This window comes from Ascaphus truei, chromosome 1 (genome assembly GCF_040206685.1).
Source record: "Ascaphus truei isolate aAscTru1 chromosome 1, aAscTru1.hap1, whole genome shotgun sequence".
Taxonomy (NCBI): Eukaryota; Metazoa; Chordata; class Amphibia; order Anura; family Ascaphidae; genus Ascaphus; species Ascaphus truei.
This window is the reverse complement of record NC_134483.1, coordinates 147,451,645-147,474,608: the sequence shown is the minus strand read 5'-3', so window position 1 is coordinate 147,474,608 and position 22,964 is coordinate 147,451,645. Positions and strand designations below refer to the sequence as shown.

The 22,964-nt window shown below is 38.6% G+C and overlaps 1 protein-coding gene across 8 annotated transcripts in view; it reads left to right on the top strand.

Annotated features, from left to right (window-relative positions):
- LINGO2 (leucine rich repeat and Ig domain containing 2) overlaps positions 1-22,964 on the top strand; it is a 1,433,890-nt gene that overhangs the window by 957,366 nt on the left and 453,560 nt on the right. For all 8 annotated transcript variants that reach the window (XM_075595710.1, XM_075595720.1, XM_075595739.1 and 5 more), the window contains one exon: positions 17,341-17,504. The gene's annotated coding sequence lies outside the window, so the exon portion shown is untranslated. The remainder of the gene's footprint in view (positions 1-17,340; positions 17,505-22,964) is intronic.

The window sequence follows — 22,964 nt, the reverse complement described above, 5'->3', positions numbered from 1 at the left end:
ATAAATGGTGTAAAAAGTACCTGGTCTCCCTTGACAATGGGCATCAGCTTTTTCTATGGTACAGTAAAGAGCTGTTTGCTCAATGAGAGAAGGTATTAACAGAACTGGACTTAAATTCTCGTAGGATCCAATTCTAGCCAAGAAGAAAATGAACTGCAAGGTAAACAGCTGAATCAGTAGATGAAATAAAAAAATATGTACAGTGTTTTCCCTTTTGGTCTTTTATCACCACTTAACCATCTGTTTTCCACTTCTGTCTGGGGATTCCCTTCACTTAGCTTTTTATAAGATGTTTTTTTTCACAGGTGAAAGGTACACACTTCAGTATCTCACCATAGTTCTCAAAGGCTTCAATGGAAGCTGCCAACAAAATGCTGCAATTCTCTTAGGATTTATTACTAACTGAAATGCAAATATGAGCAACATACTGTACTGTAAGAACTAAAACAAGTATACACCAATAAACCTCTTACTTTAATCATCCCTGCTCAGTATCTTTTGACTTCCTTGTTTTTTTGTGTGCTTTAGTTTGTTCAAGCCATATTTACTAGACAGTGCTACGTACAAACCCACCCTGAGCTACATGACACCTTCCTGCCCTAAGGCCCATGTTTACGGTGGGCCTCAATATACATTCTAGCTCTGTAAGACACCTTAAGGACCATTGAAGTGAATGAGCCGTAAGGTGCCTTCTGACGCTGATGGGTGTCTTATGCCATAGCACTGCTTAGTAAAATGTGCCATAAAATCTTATTCAGTGTTATGTGTAGTTAATTTCAAATTTTTGATCATTTACAGTGCCCTCAAGACCATGTTTGAAACCTAGCAGTATAGTAAAGCAAGTTCAACACTGTAGTGTAATTTATTTTGATCTTCAGACTTAATGTAATATTATTTCTCGGGACTTTAGTCGTCTTGTAAATACTTATGTGTTGGCAATCTTAAAAGTGCATAGGAAAGACATGATTAGGCAATTTGAACATACCTTTTTAAGGTTGGCAAGCTGATATGTTTATATTGTATGTTTGTTTGTTTGTTTGTTTGTTTGTTTAAAAGAATAATGGTAAGAAAAAATATTTAATTTGTAAAGGGCTTCAGCAGTTCACATTCGCAACAGGTCTTTAAAAAAGATATTATTTTATTGAAGAAAACTTTTGTATAAATGTTATTTCTGTTATTTCTGTCGATGTGGTTGGGTTTGTAATAATTTGAACATAGATTTTTAGTTAAGGTGAAAACCTGGTACTATAATACTTGAAATTGCCAGTGCTTGGTTACTAGGATAAAGAGCGATGACTTGATTTTTGATTTTTTACTTTTTGATTTTGAAATAAGCTACTGTATGATCAATTTAAATATGGTAATGTATTAAAGATCTGCAATATGCTTCTTCTGCACAAGGTGAACATTGCTAGCAATTACCCTCTATGTCAAAATGGGACTAATTCTATAAACACTGAATGTACATGAATAGAAGTCTCCAACTGCAGAATTTTTTTGCAACCATAGCCAAAAAATGGCATCACGTAAAAATGCACAAAATTCTGCTACATGCTGTTGGACCATTCTCTTTAATAAGTCTTTTGCAGTTCTTTTTCTCCAGTTTTGCAGTTGGAAGACTTTGGGAGAGACTTTGTTTTGACAACTTGCTCTATTATCTGTGTGCATTTGTGTCAAATGTAAGAAAGTGTTTCTTGCACCATACAGTATGTTCAAATTAAAAAAAATTCCTACTGGAATTAATAGGATTTTTTCTTTGAGACATCTGGAGCAATATTTGTGCTCCAGAATTGCACCACTTTTACCTTGATATATATACGCCCCCAGAACTTCAGTCTAAGATAGACATGTGTAATCTTGTATCAGTTTGCCTTTGTCCCAGTGTTACAATGTTTTATATTTTTATTTTAATCAAAAAGGGCTTTTGTTGGTTTGTTTAAAATATTTTAAATGCAGTTTAATTTAAATGATATTTAAGCAAATGTTTGGGGGAAAAAGGGGTCTATGTATCATCAACAAACTATTAGCGCACATTGCTTATTTTGTCACAAATCATTATACAGATGTAGCGAGACTTACTGTTTGTCTTGACACGGCCACTCGCGGTCCCAAAATGATTGTGGCCCAGATGGATTAATGTTGCGGAAGCATGAACCCCCACCGCAGCGCGATCATGGCTTTGAACAGTTTTTGGCCTCTGCTATTTCGACTCCTCTCTCACATTTGCCCCTCACATTCAAAACCTGGTGTTTTTTCCTCCGCAATATAACAAAGATACGCCCTTTCCTCTGTTACTCAACTGCTAAAACTCTGACTCAGGCCCTCATTCTCTCCCGTCTTGATTACTGTAACCTCCTGCTGTCCGGCCTTCCTGCCTCTCACCTGTCTCCCCTACAATCTATCCTAAACGCTGCTGCCTGAATCACTCTACTGTTTCCTAAATCTGTCTCGGCGTCTCCCCTGCTGAAATCACTCCTGGCTTCCTATCAAATCTTGCATCTCGCACTCAATTCTCCTCCTCACTTTTAAAGCTTTACACTCTTCTGCCCCTACTTACATCTCAGCCCTAATTTCTCGCTATGCACCATCTCGATTCTAGCATTCTGCTCAAGGATGTCTTCTTTCTATTCCCTTTGTATCTAAAGCTATCTCCCATCTTAAACCTTTCTCACTTACTGCCCCACACCTCTGGAATGCCCTTCCGCTCAATCCCCAACTACCACCCCCTCTATCCACCTTTAAGACCCACCTTAAGACACACTTGCTTAAAGAAGCATATGAGTAGCACCGTGGCTAATACTATACACAATACATAAACCTTGGCCCCCTGCAGACGCACTTACCTGAATGCCCTCCTACTGTCTCTGTACGTTCTCCCCACCAATTAGATTGTATGCTCCTCGGAGCAGGGACACCTCTTCCAAAATGTTACTTTTATGACTGAAGCACTTATTCCCATGATCTGTTATTTGTATTATTTGCTATTAATATGTTTGTCACTTGTATTACTAATGTGAAGTGCTATGTACAATAATGGTACTATATAAATAAAGACATACAATATATATATATATATATATATATATATATATATATATATATATATATATATATATACACACAGTATATATATACATATATATATATATACACAGTATATATATATATATATATATATATATATATATATATATATATATATATATATATATTGATTCTATATATATATAGAATCCAATGCACAGCCAGCACACCATATGCAAGTAAATACATTTTGGTGCTTATCCCATAAAGCAATAACAGACCATACGATACCGGTTGCAACACGACATCAAGGGACAGCACGCAGGTAAGTAAATCATGAATTTTCTATATTTGATAGAAGACACAAAAAACGACGTTTCGGTCCCCCAGTGGGACCTTTCTCAAGGTGGTGCAAATATAGAAAATTCATGATTTACTTACCTGCGTGCTGTCCCTTGATGTCGTGTTGCAACCGGTATCGTATGGTCTATATATATATATATATTTTATACATATACAGTATATATATAGAGCAGAATAAATGAGTTCTTCAGTATTCGGTGATACCTTTTTTATTGGACTAACAATTTATGTTATAGGACAAGCTTTCGAGAGTTCTCCTCTCTGCTTCAGGTCAAGCAATACTGATATACAAAGGAATATTGAATACTGAAGAACTCATTTATTCTGCACTATCGCAACTGGACTAACACGGCTATTTTCTGCTTTATATAAATAAATTAAAAAATGAATAGACGTTACCGTTCTGTGGGTAACTAAATGCTTTTATTTGTGCGAGCTTTAGAGATACACTGATCTCTTCTTCCTGGCCATGTTACATTGAATAAAGCAACCAAGGTTAAACTTAAAAACAGTGCATCTTGGAATGTTATCTGTGACTGAAACCTATCTCTCCCCCCTGTGCAGTATGCAATTTATGACTTCAGGTGTTAAATAGTCCCTGAATGTTAGTGATGTTAAGGTGTGTGTGTTTGTGTATGTATGTATATAAATATAAATTTATAAAGCACCCACATTGTATACAGTGTTTTACTAAAGGTGTGTGTGGAGTGGGAGTGTGTACCAATGGTGTGGGTAGGTGTGGAAATGTAAGATGGTGTTGAATTACTAAAAGTGTGGGTAGATACTATGTGGTCCCTATTGGTATATAGGGATGGAATTATAGTGTGTGTGTGTGTGTGTGTGTGTGTGTGTGTGTGTGTGTGTGTGTGTGTGTGTGTGTGTGTGTGTGTGTGTGTGTGTGTGTGTGTGTGTGTGTGTGTGTGTGTGTGTGTGCGTGCGTGCGTGTAACATTCATATAGTGCAGTATGTATAGACATGACCTTTAGCACTCATGGGAAGAGAGTTTTCTTGTGAAACTGCGGTCTCAGTTTAGGCCTCCGCCTAAGTGTCCTGAACAGTTGCATACATTTGTATTCATGCAACCGTCTCTCTTTCGGTGTTCTAAGATTATCTTTGAGTATGACCACCTTCAGATCGTTCATCTTATGGCCAGAGTCAGAGAAATGTTCGCCGACAGGACTGTCTCTTGTTCTGCGTGTGATTGTCACGGGAGACCAGGTACCTACACATTTATACCGGGATCATATCACTGAGCAAAGCCAATAAGTAAAATTAATTGTGATTTATTCTGTAGAAACAGGCAAACACACTTTGAATTACAATAGGCAGAAGAAAGTACATTTAGTGGGGGTTTGGGGTTGAAAAACTAACTTTCCTGATTGAAACAAAGTCTTTAAATAGTCCGTTGGTTGACCGTGTCTTAGCCCGAATTGTTCTGGAGCTCAAATCGGCATGAGCCTCCAGCAGCTCCTGCACTTTCCACTCCAAAAGGTACTGAAAGTGTGATTTAGAAACTTTTCTGCTTAAAGTCTTGTAGCTGTTTCCTTGATGTCTCCGCAAGGCTTAGGTTACACACTTTGGACCTTGGAATCACAGGTTGGACTGGTGTTCTAATCTTTTAGGAATCTCTTTAACAATCTCTCTTAGGAATGTCTTTAGAAATCTCTGAGGAAAAACCTGCTCTCTGGGCTGGCTACTAACATTTTTATAACATTTGCAACATCATTACTACAGCATTACTGCCAACCCATAAGCATGGGAACTTCATCTCTAGCCACTCACACACTTTACCAGGTTTGTGAAACTTGGCACCTGAACTTAAGCATGGCAACGGAGCATGTGCGAAAAACGCCATCTTGCCTACTTGTCATGCAGAGCTCAGGTGCCTCTCAGTCTAGGGAGATGACTGCTTGACCAGATGGTCTGTCATACTCCCAGGATTTGGACACTTAACTCAGCTATCTTGTTTAGATGCCTTTCACACCCCTGGCAGCTAGTGTGACTTTGATTTACGGACCTGGGATTAGACTCACTGGCACCAAAGTCCAGGTGGCCAGGAGCCCCCTATGTTCCTAGGATGAAAGTCCCTGCCTGCTTTAATGTATAAAGTTTAAACATATTTTAAAACACTGCTGCTTAATAAAATATACTTTTATACATTCTGCTGCTAAAATGTTTTACAGTCCTTTGGTGTATGAGATAGAGAGTACAACTAAAACTGTCCCCTTTGCACTAGCCTTTATCCCTTTATCCCTTACACACAGCAAACTAGACTTTTAAACATTTTTTTAAACATAGATTTTTATTGTAAAATTGGGGTATAAAAAGGAAAAAGGGTAGGGGAGATTGTTAAGCATTACAGTACATCGGCATTCGTTTATTCATATAGGTAGCTCACCTTACTGAACATTTATATTTGGTGTGTTGTACAAAAATCGCATACGTCAGTCACTCACGGGATGGGGCAGGGGTTGGGGGGCAACCATAGGGGATCGAACACAATAATTAAAGTGGGCAGGGGGTTGAAGGGACAGGGGAAATTACTGCAGTATTCTCATAATTACATCTCAGCGTCTCGTCTTATTCATATCTCCTAAATCTTCTCTCGGTTTATGGCCTTCCGAAGCATCAGAACAATGTTTACAGCATTCCTAGCTCTGGGTCAAGACCCATGCCACCCTCCTGTGACAACCATGGCTCCCACACCCGAGCAAATTTATGGGATGTCTCTCTTAGATATGCCGTGATATGCGCCATTTTCAGGATATGCCATATCCTGCGTTTGATGGATATTAACCCTGTGCTAGTCAGTTTATTCCAACATGCCGCTATGGAACCTCTAGCGGCCAGCAAGATATGCAGCATTAATTTGTATCTGTGCCTGGGAACGGTGGGAGGGGATCTGCCTAATAGGGCCAGCCATGGGTCAGGGACCATCCGTGTGTCTCCTAGGGAATTGATATGGTCAAATACCTACCGCCAAGGGGGTAAGAACTGGACAGGACCACAAAACATGTAAGAGGGATCCTCACTGTCCACAGCCTCGGAAAAATAGGTTGGATAAACTATTATTGACAGCTTGTAGTCTTGTTGGTGTAAGGTACCAGCGACACAACATCTTATATGCATTTTCTTTTATGATCGTACATATGGAGATGGAAGCTGCCGCCTCACATACCTCGACCTCCAGGACTTCTCCTATCTCCTCTTCCCATTGCTGCATATAGACAGTCTTTATAGAAAAATCCACATCTACCAGTATCTTATAAATGGTTGAGATTAAACCCTTGCCCAAATATCTTAAGATATATGGAATTTTGAAATATGATAATATAACAGCCGGAGATGTGCTCATGTGCTTTGTTGTGATAAAATGTTTTAGCTGGAGATATCTGACACTTATCCCGGCCGTAAATCAGCCTTCTGTTGGAGCCCCGGGAAATCCTTAATTTTTTTTATCCGATATGTGTTTGATCCTAGTTATGCCACCTCTCTTCCAGGCTGTAAACCCCACTTCCTCCCTCCCTGGGGAGAATTGCTCGTAAATCTGTACTTAAATTTGAGCCAATCCCAAAATGACAGTGAGTATTTAATCATTGGGTTTGCCATTCCTCCTGGTGGTCTATCTTGGCTGTTCAGCCACATCAGAGTGTCTAGACCTGCAGGGGAACAGATATGGTTCTCTATATCAACCCATGCTCTCGTACCCCTTTCTGAGATCCAGAGGAGTATCTGGCTCAGCTGCGAAGCCTGAAAATATTTTCGGCTAACCCCCTAGCTTCTAGGGCCTTTTATGTATTGTTTTTAAGATTCTTGATCTTTTCCCTGACCATATGAACCTAGCAATATTACGCTGTAAACTGGAAATATCTTTCTCCAGGGCTTGGACTGGAAGAGTCCATAAATGGTACATAATCCTGGGAAGGAGAGTCGTTTTGACTGCTGTAATTCTGCATATCCAGGAGATGCAATATCTATCCCATTCTTCTAAATCGCTCTTGAGCTTACAAATTTGTTGACGATAGTTGTACTTATAGATTGTCTGCATGGATTTAGTAAGATTTACCCCTTGGTATGGTATATAGTTTGTGTGCCATGTGAAATCGAAATTAGCATAAGACTTCTAGGTGTGGGTTATATGTGACCACCAATGATACCCTGTCACGTGTCTCTTTCTGTCTGTATTAAAGGAGATCACTTCTTGTTTTTCTCCGTGTGTGTGTGTGTGTGTGTGTGTGTGTGTGTGTGTGTGTGTGTGTGTGTGTGTGTGTGTGTGTGTGTGTGTGTGTGTGTGTGTGTGTGTGAGAAATAGGATTGTATCTAATATGGTGAGAAAAATGGTAATGTACTCTGTAGTTAACAATGCATTAACTTCCATTTGAGAAACTGACTACAGAACAAGAAATGCTTGAAAAAATAATCTACCTTCATTAGCAAGCTCTTTGAGAAACAACGATAATATATATAATGTATGCTGAACATGTTCACTAGAAAGCACAGGGATTTTCTAGAATCAGCTTACTATAATACACAAATATATTGTTTAACAAAAACGAATACACTTTTTGTTATACATAAATGGTAGCTCCTGCCTATTTTGATGGAAAGTAACGCACTATTGAAAAAAAGAAATAAAAAGAACATAAAAAAATATTTCTGAAAAAATTCATTTGTAAAACGAATACATTTGCTTATTTAACAAGCTTTTTAAAGCCAAAACGTTATCGTACGTTTAATTTATTATGATGCCGAACAAAATGCGGCACGGCTCAGGAAGTAGGCTCAAGTATGGTTATTGATTCTAAAATGTGTTCAGTGTAAAAACTGTTTATATGAAGAATAAAGTAGATAATTCAGCACGGTTGCAATAATGTAGTGTCAGAAGGTATTTCTGATAAAAGGATTATAAAATGGCAAGGTCACATTGAAGCATAGTAAGCTATGTGCTGATGACACATATTTCGAAGTGGGATATAAACTATTCAATAATGTGCTGTGGGAAAGATCATGCTATCTATTTTATTAGCTCTAAAGTATTAAAAGCTTTGACATTGGTCTAACTATGGTGGAGTCCTATCAGCACTGTATCTTAGAAAAAGTTCACATTAAACTCTTTTTTTTATAGCCTTGACTTGTTTACACCCATTTGATGGATTTCCTTTAAATCTGTTCCATGGTCTTTTATAATCAAATCTAGTGACTGCATCGGTACCGGTAAAATATATATTTTACCTCTGCAGTGTATGTGCAGAACAATACTGAAATGAACAAAAAATATTATGGAGAGCATTTAGGCAGTCTCATTTTACACATTATTTTATTACCATTTAAACCTTTCCACTTCTGTGAGTTTTAAGAGTCCTCTGTGTTGTCCTCTTAAAAATTGGCAATGAGATTCAATGCGATATGGAACATGGACAGTTGACTGGTTCAATATTCCTAGATTTTGCAAAGGCATTTGATACTGCTGGCAATGCTATTAAGTTAAACAAGCACCAGTACTCTAGAAAATGGACCAAATGCTTTTAACTGGTTTAACTCTTATTTGTCAGGAAGATCCCAACATCTGTCTATCTCACAATCCAATTCTAACCATTTGAATATTACCTGTGCAGTCCACCATGGCTCTGTTCTGGGGCTCATACTTTTTTCCTGTCTTTAGAAATTACAGTTTGTGACAACTTCTCTGCATATGTATGCTGATGATACTAACCTACATTATATGCATGCAGTCCCGGCCTCTGTGCCCTTGAAAATGTACTGAAATCTGATTTTTCAAAAGTTAAAAACGGAATCAACTAAAATAATTGTTTTAAAACACTGACAAAACAATATCTCTGGCAGTGGTTCCCAAACTGTGCGCCGTGGCGCCCTGGTGCGCCGTGGATTGGCTAGAGGGGCGCTGCGATGAGGGCCGCCAGCAGCTGGGAACAAGGGCTGCTAATTAATTTGTTTTAAAAAAACAAACCTCTTAACCCGGTGCTGGGTCTCCCTGTTGGCAGCGCCGGAAGTTGGGTTAGCTTCCGGCGCGAGAGGGAGGCCCGGCCCGCACGCTGGAGGAGCAACACCGGGAGACAGATGTCTCCCAGCAGCACTGCCACACCCCCTCCCCCCCGGGCCAAAACCGCCACCCCCCGGCAGCATCGGTGCACCATCAGCAGCACACCTGGGTCCCCCCCGCAGCACACCGACCCAATCAGCTCCCACCACCCACAGCACACCGGCCCTCCCCCCCACGTGGCACAGGCCCCCTCAGCACTGACCTCCCCCCGTGCATTCATCCAGTAATCACCATGCACAGTGGCTCAGGAACATACCTTTGGGACAGTTCTATCGTCTAAAAAGGAACTGCACCAAAGAGAGGGATTTTTTTAATCAATCGATTAATTTAAGTAACAAATTTGCAGTGAAGGGTTATGACCCCGTCCTTGTCAACGACTCTTTCAGGAGGGCACAGACCGCTGACAGATCCACACTACTCAAGAAATCTAAAGACTCCATTAAGCCACGTGTAGGTTATGGTAAACCTGGGAATAGATCGGGTATATCGATGGAAATCCTAGATTTATCACCACTTTTAATCAGTCATTTGGAACCATCAGGGGTATATTAAATACCCATTGGAGCATCTTGAAGTGTGACCCCCATTTGGGTAATATTCTTCCTTAGAGACCACCGATAATATATAGGAAGGCTAGAAATATCAAAACAATCTTAGCTCCGAGTAAATTATCCACGATTGATGGGGCTGCTAATGCCACGCCTGTGTGCCATTCTGGTAACCACAGATGTGGCAGAGGCCGCTGCATCACATGCAAACATTTAACTGTTTCAGCGGAGTTTGTCTCCCTTCGAAAAGGTGGGAAACATGAGGTGAGGGGCAGTAATAATTGCCTTAGCACTTATGTGGTCTACCTTATACAATGTGGTTGCGGCCAACAATATGTTGGTCGCACCACACGATCCCTCAGTACCCGCTTCCTCGAGCATATGAGGAATGTGCTGCATGGTATGAATACCCATAATCTTTCTAGACATTTTAAATGTTTTCACAATAAGAGTCCAGATTCTTTATTGATTATGGGTATTGAACACATTCCTGCCTCTGTTAGAGGGGGAGATCGGTACAAAATGTTGTGTCGAAGGGAGACCTATTGGATCCACCAGTTGGGAACTTTAACCCCTGGTGGACTCAATGATTGTTTAGACACTAGTACTTTGGTGTAATCCCCAGTCCTGGTCCATTGACTCTGCCATCCCTCTTCTCTGCTACAGTTTCCCCCCCCCCCCCCTTCCTCATTCCTTCCTCCCCCACGATCATTTCCTCCCCCCCCTCCCCCCCTCCCCCCATCTTTCCCCTTCCCATCTATATTCATTCACTACCCATTATTTATATCCTATATCATTTCTTCACAATTTCTATTTTTTCCTTAGTCCAGTGAGGTTAGATTTATTAGAATTTATTTGGTCCTTAGATCTAGAAATTGATTTATTTTCACTTGGTTTACACCCGTTTTATATACATAATAATTTCTTTATGTATAGTTCATTTATATTAATGGAGTTTATCAGTGATGGTCTTTGTTTTTATTTTTATTTTTATTATTATTAATGAGAGACTTGGGACATGTATAATATTATATACATGTAGATGATATTTAATACTGTATTTTATTGGTTGATGTATAATGAACTGTTGTTATATGAGGGTCTTCCTTTATTAATGCTCTAATCATAAATGTGATATGTCCAATAGGAGTCCATCTGCTGATGTTAGTACATACACATACATTATGAAGTTTTAATGCTGTCAGTTATAATTATTGATTTTTATATGTTTCATATTTTACAAATTTTTCTTTTGTGTATGTATGTGTTTTACCAATTATTTATATCCACCTTCATTGTTATGTGGTTTTATTTGGTGGTATTATACATTATATTCAATTATATCTGTAGTTTGCTTTGTCTATGCACACTATTAACAATCAGTATTTGTGCAGTTAGGTTTGACACGGTTGTTTTCATTGGCCCATCGCCAGTGCCGTGGTTTCATGTTTGGGCACTGACGATTGGCCTCTGGTTGCTCCGGCGCCACTCCTCTTTGAATAGATGAGCCTATAAATACCGAGCCCTCCCCCTAGTTGATATTCCCTTTGAGAAAGTCACTGTCGTTACGAAACGCGTCAGGGCACGCTACCACGACACTACGTCATCACGCAGGGCGCGCTTTACGGCCGGAGAGCACATGGAGCTGATCTGAGGCTGAAAGAATCTCCAAATCGCACTGACGCTTAGAGACATTGCTTCCAATCATCCGACAATGGCTGGAGGTGAACCGGAGGGACTATCTACCATCTAATGTATTCCAGGACGGTGTGGCCTTGTTGGTGGTGATTATATCACAAACTGCCTTTTTATCTTGTACTTTTGTGAGTGTTCTTAATCCCCTTGTCCTCTTTTTTATTCATTAAATGTACTGTTTTACACTATGGGACGTGCGCTCTCTGTTCTTCTCTCTCTATACATATACATATATATATGTATTAACACACAAACCCAGCAAGCTCATACGCCCACACCCACTTACACATACATATACACACAATCACCCACACCCCCAATACATATAAAAATTACCCCAACACCCCCAATACATATAAAAATTACCCCAACACATAAAAACTTACTCCAACACCCCCAATACATATAAAAATTACCCCAACACCCCCAATACATATAAAAATTACCCCAACACACCCAATACATATATAAAAATTACCCCAACACCCCCAATACATAAAAATTACCCCAACACCCCCAATACATATATAAAAATTACCTCAACACCCCCAATACATCAAAAATTACCCCAACACCCCCAATACATCAAAAATTACCCCAACACCCCCAATACATAAAAATTACCCCAACACCCCCAATACATAAAAATAACTCCAACACCCCTAATACATCAAAAATTATCCCAACACCCCCAATACATATATAAAAATTACCCCAACACCCCCAATACATAAAAATTACCCCAACACCCCCAATACATATAAAAATTACACCAACACCACCAATACATATATAAAAATGACCCTAACACCCCCAATACATATAACAAATTACCCCAACACCCCCAATACATATAACTCCCCCTACCCTCGCAGATGACCACACTAGAGATTTCTCTCCCACGAATGGTTCTGTTTGAAATCATGTAAGTGCATTTCTATAGGTTGCTGATTTTTAAAATAAATGTACCCTTATTTTTAAACAGTTACGTGCTATGGAGCTTGCGCTTTTGTTTTTTGTTTTGTCCATAGATCCAAAGTGGTTGGCTATATCACTCTCTTTAAAGCTGCAAAGACGCTCCCTGGATTTTCAACTGTAACTGTATATCTTTCTGGATTTATTCTTTTTTCTGAGTGGAACATTTATTTTGGACATTTTCTTTATCACTTTCACGTTATGGTTTGTAGATTTAATTTAGGTTAATATTGTGGTAAAGTATCTTTATCTAGTATGTTATTATAATTTTATAATTTATTGTTATTAGTGTCACTGTATATCCTCCTGAGCGCTACATAATTTGTGTGTTTATATATAAATATATATATACACAAAATTGGGTGGGTTATTTTGTATGCATTTGGGGAGTGGGGATTTTTTTGTATGTATTCGGGGGGGGAAGTTTTATGGTATATATCTTGTGGGGGGAATTGTGTGGGGGAGGACGGAATGAGTGAGCGTGGGGTAATTGACGGAGGGAGAGGAGAGAGGGGGTGAGTGAGGAAAAGAGGGAGTAAAAGTGAGAAGCAGGGGAGAGAAATACATGCGAGGCGGGAGGGTGAGACGGAAAGGAGAGAAATACATGGGAAGGGGGGGAGAAAAAAATGGGGGGGGGGCGGGCAATACCGCTGACACAGGGGGGGACTGCTTAAAATGTTTGTCCCGGGCCCCACGATTTCTGTTGGCAGCAGGGGGCACTGGCGTCCCGGGCCCTGTAGTCAGGGGGCCCGGGACCCCTGCCCAGCCGTGCACCTCGATAAATCCCGTCGCCCAGTCACCACGGGGTGACAGGATTTAGCGCACTCGCGATGCACCAGGCAGCATGTTGGCACACTGCCAGGATTTTTTTTTGGCCCGCAGCAACCTCTATACGAGCTTGCAAAGCGAGGCCCTCCTCTTCCTGCATGGAGCACGGGGTGAGTACTGCTCCATGCCTTTCTTTCTTCCCCTTGCCCCGATTTCCCCCCCTGCTCCGATTTCCCCCCCCCCAGGTTACGATTCACCCCATTGCTCCAATTCACCCCCCATTCTGATTTCCCCTGTGAGTGTGTGTGTGTCTGAGTGTGTGTGTCTCTGAGTGTGTGAGAGAGAGAGAGTGAGAGAGTGAGAGAGTGAGAGAGTGAGAGAGTGAGAGAGTGAGTGTGAGTGTGAGACCAAGACCAACTGCGCACTGCAACTGTTAGGTACAGTATATATATACAACTTTGGGCGCCGCAAAAAAATCCTGATCGCATTGGGGAGCCTTGAATAAATCCTGATCGCCTTGGGGAGCCTTGAACCGAAAAAGTTTGGGAACCACTGATCTATGGTGTTTTTGGACTACGGCTACATTCCGTAAGCTTCCCATGAGAGAGCTACTGATTAGAACCTGCTCTAAAACTGATCTTGCCTCAGTTAATACTGGAGCTTTCAATATTTGGGTATGTGGCTTGACTCCAATTTAACATTCTGGTTTGAATATTGACAAATAGACATCCAAAATTTTTCCTAAGCTGGGTGCACTTTATAGAAATAAATCCTGCCTAAATCCATTGGTCAGAAAGTGCATTGCACCGCAGATGCTAATGTCAATTATTGACTTTGGGGATACAGGGGGCTATTCAGGTAGCTTTGATAAGAGACTTAACGCTTGTTAAGGGCACTTTCCAAGTGAAAGCTTCGATAAAATGTCAAAGTCGCTTGGAAACGACTTTTTATCAAGCATTAGCACTCTGACAAGCAGTGCGGTAGGTCAAAAAATGCCAAAACGCTATTTTTTTGCCAGTAACTGCTAGTCAGGTAGCTTCAATATGGACATCATGACTTAAGCATACTTATTTTGTTTCCGTGGCGAGATCGGGTTCGTGATGTTCATAGAAAGAAGTGCATTTTACTTGTGCTACATCGGATTGAAACCGGGAGTCCCCGTACTACAATCCTATGTAATAAAAATACAATTCCAACCCAGTTTCATTACCTTAGGGGCTAACCACTAAGGCAATGAAAGGGTTAAATAGTAATGCCCGGTTTGTTGGTGATAGAGGGGGTGGGTGAAACTTGTAGTTGCCCCAGGGTGGGTGGTTTGGCCTCCTGGGAGAGTTGCGGGAGGGGTTAACCCCTTTATTACCTTAGTGGTTACTACCGCTAACATAATTAAGGGTTTAACCAGTCTCGCTACCCACCTGTGAGGCCTTACCACTCACAACGGGCCAATTACCACCTTCACAGTTGCCTCATAAATCCAAAAGTTTGTTTATGTTGTTAGCGCAGAATTGAGTTGAATGTTTCAAACTATTTTTTTATTTACGAGTGGTTAGTTCATTATATAGGTTAACAAAATGCATTATTTTCACAATATGGCTATTATAAATAATATTACACTGATAATTTACACATAATTCTGATTTAAATTAAATTGTATCAATCAGCTATTTAACATGACACAACGTGTCAAATTTAATTTCAAAGAAAGTATACAGATGTAGTAACGGTTATTGAAATAGTGGAATATTCCGAGTTCTGCAATCTTCTGTGTTAACACTGCCATGGAATCCTATAGAAACTATGTAATGTTCTACATTTTAATGCAATATTCTGTGTTATCAGGTGGTAAAATAAACTTGCTACATCTGTAACATGTAATTCTGGTTTCTATTACTTTTGAGCACAAAAAGTTTGACTCAGAAAAAATAAATAAATCTAATATGATGTTATTACATAGTCCCCCTGGTGTTTAAAATATACAGATTTAACCTCTGGTATGTGTTAAATCCAGCTACACCTGTACATGTAAAATTAGACACACACAACAAATAAATAATCTTCCATTTTGTTCACCTGTTTGTAAACTGCAATATAGTAGTAAGTCTCCAGTGCAAAACTATTAGATGCAGATGTGGTTTCAATGAATGAGTATTATTTACCCCCAAATGTTCCTTGTTAATTTAATATAAATATCCATTGAAAATGTGGCATTTGTTGTGTAAAATATACTTTAATGACTGAAATTCTATCCCTGTCTGCCCGAGACAAGTTTTTTTTTTTTTTTTTTTTATAGCACAAACCGACAAAATGTTGTAAAATTAAATACTGGTCGGAAAAAGCAATAAAGATATTGTTATAGTTGTATTAAAACTCTCCAGGATTTAGTTTTAATGGTCATGAAAGAGTTCTCATTAAGTCTTTGGCCTTGTGCCTCACCACATGCCGCGGGTATGTAATAATGACCAGTTAAAGCACTCCCTATCGTCTCTTAATGCTTTAGTTCTATGGCCCTGCAGTACGCACGCTATGATATATTAAGAATGTGGTAAGCTGTGAGGTTTTTGCAATGGATATTACCATACAGTTCAAGTACAGTAATTATGCCATTACTTTACTTGTACATACACTACTTTTCTACATTGGACGTGGATAACAAAACAGCAAATTTAATAAACACTTGAAAATACAATAGAGATGCTTCACATTATCCATCCAAAGGACTTTCAATCTAGATCAAAGCTGTAAGGGGTTTGGATCTAGTGATGCATCATTTACATGACTTTATTAACAAACAGTATGCACACACACCATTAACAATATTAATTAAACTATGTGTACATTAATTTGACTATGGAAGTCTATCTTCGCAAACCACTTTCCAAATTGACTTCAAGTGCCAGTTGCTATGCATAATGCTCAGCTATTCTCGAATTTGAAGTTGTGGTAGTAAAGTATTGAAACCAGTTTAAATGAAAGAATCCAAAAGGTGTATAGTAAGTGAAGAAGTTATTTTCTAGCATTTGGTTTTGATCATATCAGTGAAGTGGTCCATTACACATTTTTGATAGCCATTGTACTTCCACTGTTCAGTACAAATGTCCAAAAGGGGACAATAGATGTACAAATGTGATTTGGAAAGCTGGACATTTGTCATAGAGGAATGTGCCCCTTGCTAACAATGAACAGATTCTCTTTGTCACTGTTAAGCTGTGAGTCACATAAGAAATATATTGCAAGTGCTTGTGTTATCATTAGCAAATGCTGTTTTCCTTACAGGCTCCTTGTGAAATTTTGTAATGAATACTGCATATAAATGTCATCATATTTAAATAAATGATCACATTTGAATTGGTGCAAGAACACAGTGTAGATAATAAAGAATTTGCTGGTGATTAAAATTTAAGGGTGTGTGACTAGTGCTATCCTTTTGCTTACATGTTTTCTATGGCAATAAACCTCTTTAATATCCTCTTATACTGATTTATAGTCTTGTCGCCAAATCAATTCATTAAAAACACATAAGACAACAACAACAACAACAAAAAAAGCCTTTCTATGCCGACTGTGCAATCCCTTTTGTATCTGCTCTTTAAATTACCAAGCATCCTTGCACCAGCAGATAGCAGCTTCCCTTTGTTTTTCATGAGTATCAGTATCGCCCATTGCCGCTGTGAAATGCTTAAGATGATAACCATTATTTGAATCACGGCCCTGTTAAAATGTGATGTTAGACTAACCTAAGAGAATGGCCACCTCCATTGTATGTCAGCCTCTTGGGCAACATTCATTCTTTGCGTATGCTGTCTCTTATGATGGGGCTCTTATTGATTAAGTAGTAATGCCTCCTGGTTATAGGTACGCAGTTGACTATTTTTCAATTAAAATGAATTAATGTGTTTTTTGTTCCAGATTCATTGTGAGCCGTCTGCGAGTGGAGCCATGAGCGATGCATCTGTCCTTAAAAAGTTGGGGTTATCATGATCAAGTACTGTACAGTGTTTTGATTTCACCCAGTGGCCAAAAGCTTTGTATAATCAACAAGAAGGACTGGACTTTTAGAACTAGTGTAGCAGGTAAGGCCATTTACATCTATCTAAATCTGTATGTATTTTTAGCAGCACTGTATAATTTGTCTGTTATTAGCAGAATGTTGTTGGTAATTTAGAGCAATTATCCTCGTGATGGATATATCCCTCATAAAGAATATGCATTTCATATAAATAACAGATCTGGATGGAATGTATACAAAAACCTATTCACTAATTAGGTGCATTATAGGTTATTTTATATAGTAATGCAGGTAAAAGAAGATAAGCTATAATTATTTGGAATCTTACCTGCTTTGTGAAAAGACTGTTTTTACAATGCATTTTCTGTACTGCCTGGGTGGTTTCCAGGGTGAGAAGGGAGTATTGTGTGTTAATTATATAGGTATACCTAGTAACAACAAAAAACTAAGAGGGCAATTATCAATAGCAGGACATGTTTATTTTTGACATAATGAGCCGGTGTGCTTGTTTTTTTCTAAGTACATACAACATAAAGGGTCAACATAATGAACCAAATGGGTCAAATTATTGAACTGTTTTTTTTTTTTAATTTATGGAAGCAAAATTCCTATGTAAAAGAAAGCGTATTGATCTTTGAATGTCACGCTATAACATGATCTTTACAGCGTTTCATATTTCAGTTTAAGCAAGCAACTTTGCTTTGGGTTGTTAGGATTGTAAACTCAATTATTTCTTCCTAGATGTGGTAGAGCAGAGATTTATTTTCCCTGTTGTCTTAAATTTCACATACTCCATATATCTCACTGCTATTTTCTATGTACAATGTAAAGCAATTGCGGTGTTTTGTGTTTATGTCGGACCAGATATTTTCTCTTTAGTACAGATGGTATTTCGTAACTGTTTTTAGTTAATATTTCCATGCAAAAATAGTATTCCAACTTACTTAATAAGATATAATATCTTATTGTAGAAGTTACATATATGAGCCACAGACACAATGGGGAAGCACACTTTATTGTATTATTTGTGCACAATTACAGAATTAGGAAACAGACATATCAAGATAGAGGGATTTGCTGTACGATATGGGAATAAGAGCACCAGAGGTGAAAGGTTATCTTTGTGAGGAAGCAATCCTTGCCCCAAAGATCTTATAACTTCGTTAATATTCTGTGTCGTTTGCTTATTTTATAACATGAAAAATCTTTGTGTACAAAAGACTGTGCTGCAAAATAATGAAGGAAAGAACGTAAATTAAATCTTCAGGGAGACGTTTTGTGGAGATGGAAATTGACCAACATGATGGGATGCTTGTTCATGCTGCACTTGCAGTCTGTGATAGGGATCGCTGTCTCGATCTGCATTAAACCCAGCAAAGTGCATGGGAATCCCAACTCAGAAATGCACGCCTTTAATGAAGGAGGAAGGATACAACCTGCATTTCAAGAGGCTTGAGATGCGCGTTTAAAAAGAAATGCTGCTGGACTAGAATTTACCTTCTCATTTCTAAACACACACCCTGACTCTCTCTCACTACTAGATTAACCAAATCTCAGCAGCACATGCTACACCCAGTCTGCCGTTTAACTGAATCTCCAAAAGAACTACAGAACGTAGCAGGGTTATTTCTCCCACCGCTAGTATAGTACAGTGGGATATGCTGTGATATTCTGCGTGAACACTGCCATTGAATACTATGGAAACGCTGTGAAATATTCTGCGTCATAACGCAATATTCTGTGTTATCAATAGATCAAATAAAAGTTTGCTACATCTGTAAGTAAGGATTTCCTGCGTGAATAAAAAAAAAGTTTATCATGGGATGGGTTATATACTTCCCACAATGTAGTGGCAGTCACAATATATTGATGAATTCCAGTAAGGTCTCTTTTTAAGATCCTAATTGCAACAATTCTAGCCAGTTCTTATCACTGAAATTATGGGAAAGGGGAGTACAAGAATCAGGGATGGTGCTTACAATCAGTGCGTACCTATTTACTATTTGTTTCTTGCATGAACGTTACTTGTGACCTTTTAACTCAGTATACTGGTATATAAAATGGTGGAAGCTGATTGACGTACTGTCTTTGGTGCCATGGTCTTCCATATTGAATCCCCCATGGTGCTATTCCCCTGGCGCCGGGGCAGCTGGGATCAGGCTCACGCAGCTTGCCCCAATGCCGGAGGTACTATGTCTCGCTACATCTGTAAGTTGTGTTTTAGCATCTTTTATCGTACTTGATTGACAATTTTGACAGCCAAGAAGAGCGTCCCTATAACATGTATTTCTTACTGTCAATTGTTACTACCAAATCAGTTAAGTTATGCTGCATAAATATAATAATGGCATTTATGAATTTCTGTGTCGTTGCTGCCATTTTCTTCATTTCCCATCTGATTGTGATGCAAAACATATGTGTTCATTTTAAAATTAACAATGAATATGAGTGCAGATGTTTACTGACAGAATCAAGAAGAAATCTTAGACATTCCTCTAGGCACAGATACCCTTACCTTCGGACACAGACCTCATAAGAGGCATTTTAATACTGGCATATGAGATTAATACATTACGTTAATGGGTGTCAGACACTACATCATAGTAGTAGTTGTTGTGAGAAATCAGCCATTCAATTGGAAAGGCATTGGCATGAGGTGAACACTTGTATCACACGATCCAGGGGGAGAATAGGGGAAAAAACATAAAAAACACTCTAAGTGTAATAGTATAAACAGTGCTGGGAATAATCCTATCAATCTTGGCTCCTATGTTATTCTTGGTTTATACTATTACACTTAGAGTGTTTTTTATGTTTTTTCCCTATGCTCCCCCTGGATCGTGTGATACAAGTTCTACCATTTGGGGAAGAGTGAAAACAACCCCACCGGAGGGTTGAAGCAGGGGGTTATTACATTTGATTGTTTATTTATTTTCCACTTGTGAGTCTGTTATTGCACTTAAAAATCACGTTTAGTCATTTGGTATTTATAGGGCGAATCACCTTTATTACACCTTTTTGCACAATTAGGTGAACACTACCATTATTCAGTAAGTCACCCACAATCTGAATCATGGACATTTCACATCTGGTTACTTAAAATCCTTATAAACATTGGCAGAAGTTGATCAGACTTCATATTACTTGCTATATCATACAATTAATGTCAGTCACTTATAAATATCTTATAAAAACAGTTTACTAAAGCAAATATTTCGTACTATTGTGTTCAGACATGGCAGACATAGACGGCAAAGCAGAGACAACATTGGAACAAATGATTGCCATATCTGATATAAGTATAGTTCAGAAGACATAATATGTAATACATTCACCACAAGCAGGTTTACTCAGGATTTTATGTTGGCATTGGCCGTTAACTTTTTATTCATTTGGACATGAGCATTACTATAATGGATTGGATAAAATGTATCAATAAATACCACTGCCGCATTCATTGGCTTTTACACTACGATCTGTATTGCTGTAGCAGGTTTTAGACATGAGAAAGTGTTTATCAAATGGAAGCATAGAGAGCTAGGATGTACTTCATACTAATCAACTGTGACAGCATTTGGCCTGTAAACTGTTTCCGCTATCATAGTGAATCAATTTCAACTAGCAGGCACTGATTGGTGATGAGTGCCATTTTTTACTTCCCTTTATTTAAAAAAACAAAAAACAAAATCATACTATCATTCTAATTAGTGAGACGACAAAGTGGTTATTTCCAACAGTGCAATGTCCATAATATGTTTTAAAATAAACAAAAATGAAATACTATATGTTTTGGTGCAGAATGTCACAATTTACAGATCTTCTGCATTACCACTTTTTGTGTTTGTGTTTCCACCACTGTAAGATATTTTTACCACCAATTTAAGAGTAATCCATGAGTTACTTACACAACTGCACTGTGTGACTCATTAACAATATGATAAACTACCAAGTGCATGAGGGTGAAATCTCGAATATAGGTATCAAGTTCATGCTTATCACAGGTAAGAACATATAAAAAATGTATACCATATACATTTTAAGTTATGGTGGGTGAAAAAGGTAACAAAAAACCTCCACCATTTGCATATAGCCAATAAAGAATATCACTTGTGAGCACATTCACATGCCTTAGACAGGGCTGCAACCCTGCCTTTCAACCATTATCACCTAGCATACAGTGCTTCCACTGCAGCAAGGGATTCTGGGAAATGACATGCAAATGAGCACCAGTGTCACCATTTGCCTGGAATATCCATTCATATGGCGCTTATATATATATATATATATATATATATATATATATATATATATATATATATATATATATATATATATATTATACCTCTCTACCTGTATAAATATACACTCTACCTGTGTGCTGTCTCTTACTTACCAGGCTTCGGAACGTGTATGTGTGTACATATATATATATATATATATATATATTGTGACAAACGGCTTACTCCGGAGCTCCGCCGTCTGTCCGGGACTGTTACAACACGGTCTTTTAGGGTAGGTTAAATGACGAGGCATCACGTGCTGTTCCTTTAAACAGGCTATGCCTGGTTTATTCAGTCCCAGGCACTGAGACTGCCACAGTGCATACAACAGAAACACAAGCAAAACAAAAACCTGCTCACCTGAGCAATAACTTAACTTAGGTTTTCACTGACTCAGGGTTGAAGTGGCTTTTCCACTTCCAACAACAAAATAAGGAACTTTGCAGTTTTAGACAAAAAAGAGCAGAATGATTTAACCTGTTTGGGGAGAGGCTTTTCCCCTCTCTGCTTCCAGCAGACTTCCTGTCTCCAGGCTCTTGGGGGAGAGGGAAGAGGAACCAGGAAATCAGTCTTAAATACCTGATTTCTAATTAGCAGGACAGGTGACAGAAATCAGGCAGAAGACAAACTCTGGTTTGGATCCCTCATCCCTCAGTTCCAGCACTTGCCAAACTGTGGGATGGAGTGCATGTATTATGAGGCTGCACTTTCCAGCCTAAACAGGATAGAAACTGTTCAGTATCCTGGGAGCCCTATATATGGAATTTATTACCATGCCCTGGTTTTCTGTTACACATACACGTTCCAAAGCCTGGTAAGTGAGAGACAGCACACAGGTAGAGTGGTTAACACAGTTGTATTGGTGAAATGTGGCACATGTTAGTCCAACGTTTCAGTCCTAAACACAGGACCTTCCTCAGGGACATGCTTATCATAGGTCAGGAACATATAAAAATATGTTTTAAACAGTGTATATATATATATATATATATATATATATATATATATATATATATATATTAGATAAATATGTGTCAATGTATCAATCCATGAAGAAATCAATCTTTCAACAATATGCCAAAATTACTTACTCTGATGTTTTTAACACTATATCATTATTTATTCATTGATTTATAACATTATCATTTGCAAATATCCAACCCTTAGCAGAAACACGAAGCTGGGCAATCCAATACCAAAGTATCGATGCAGCATTAAAAACAGTATTAAAGTTAATATGACTG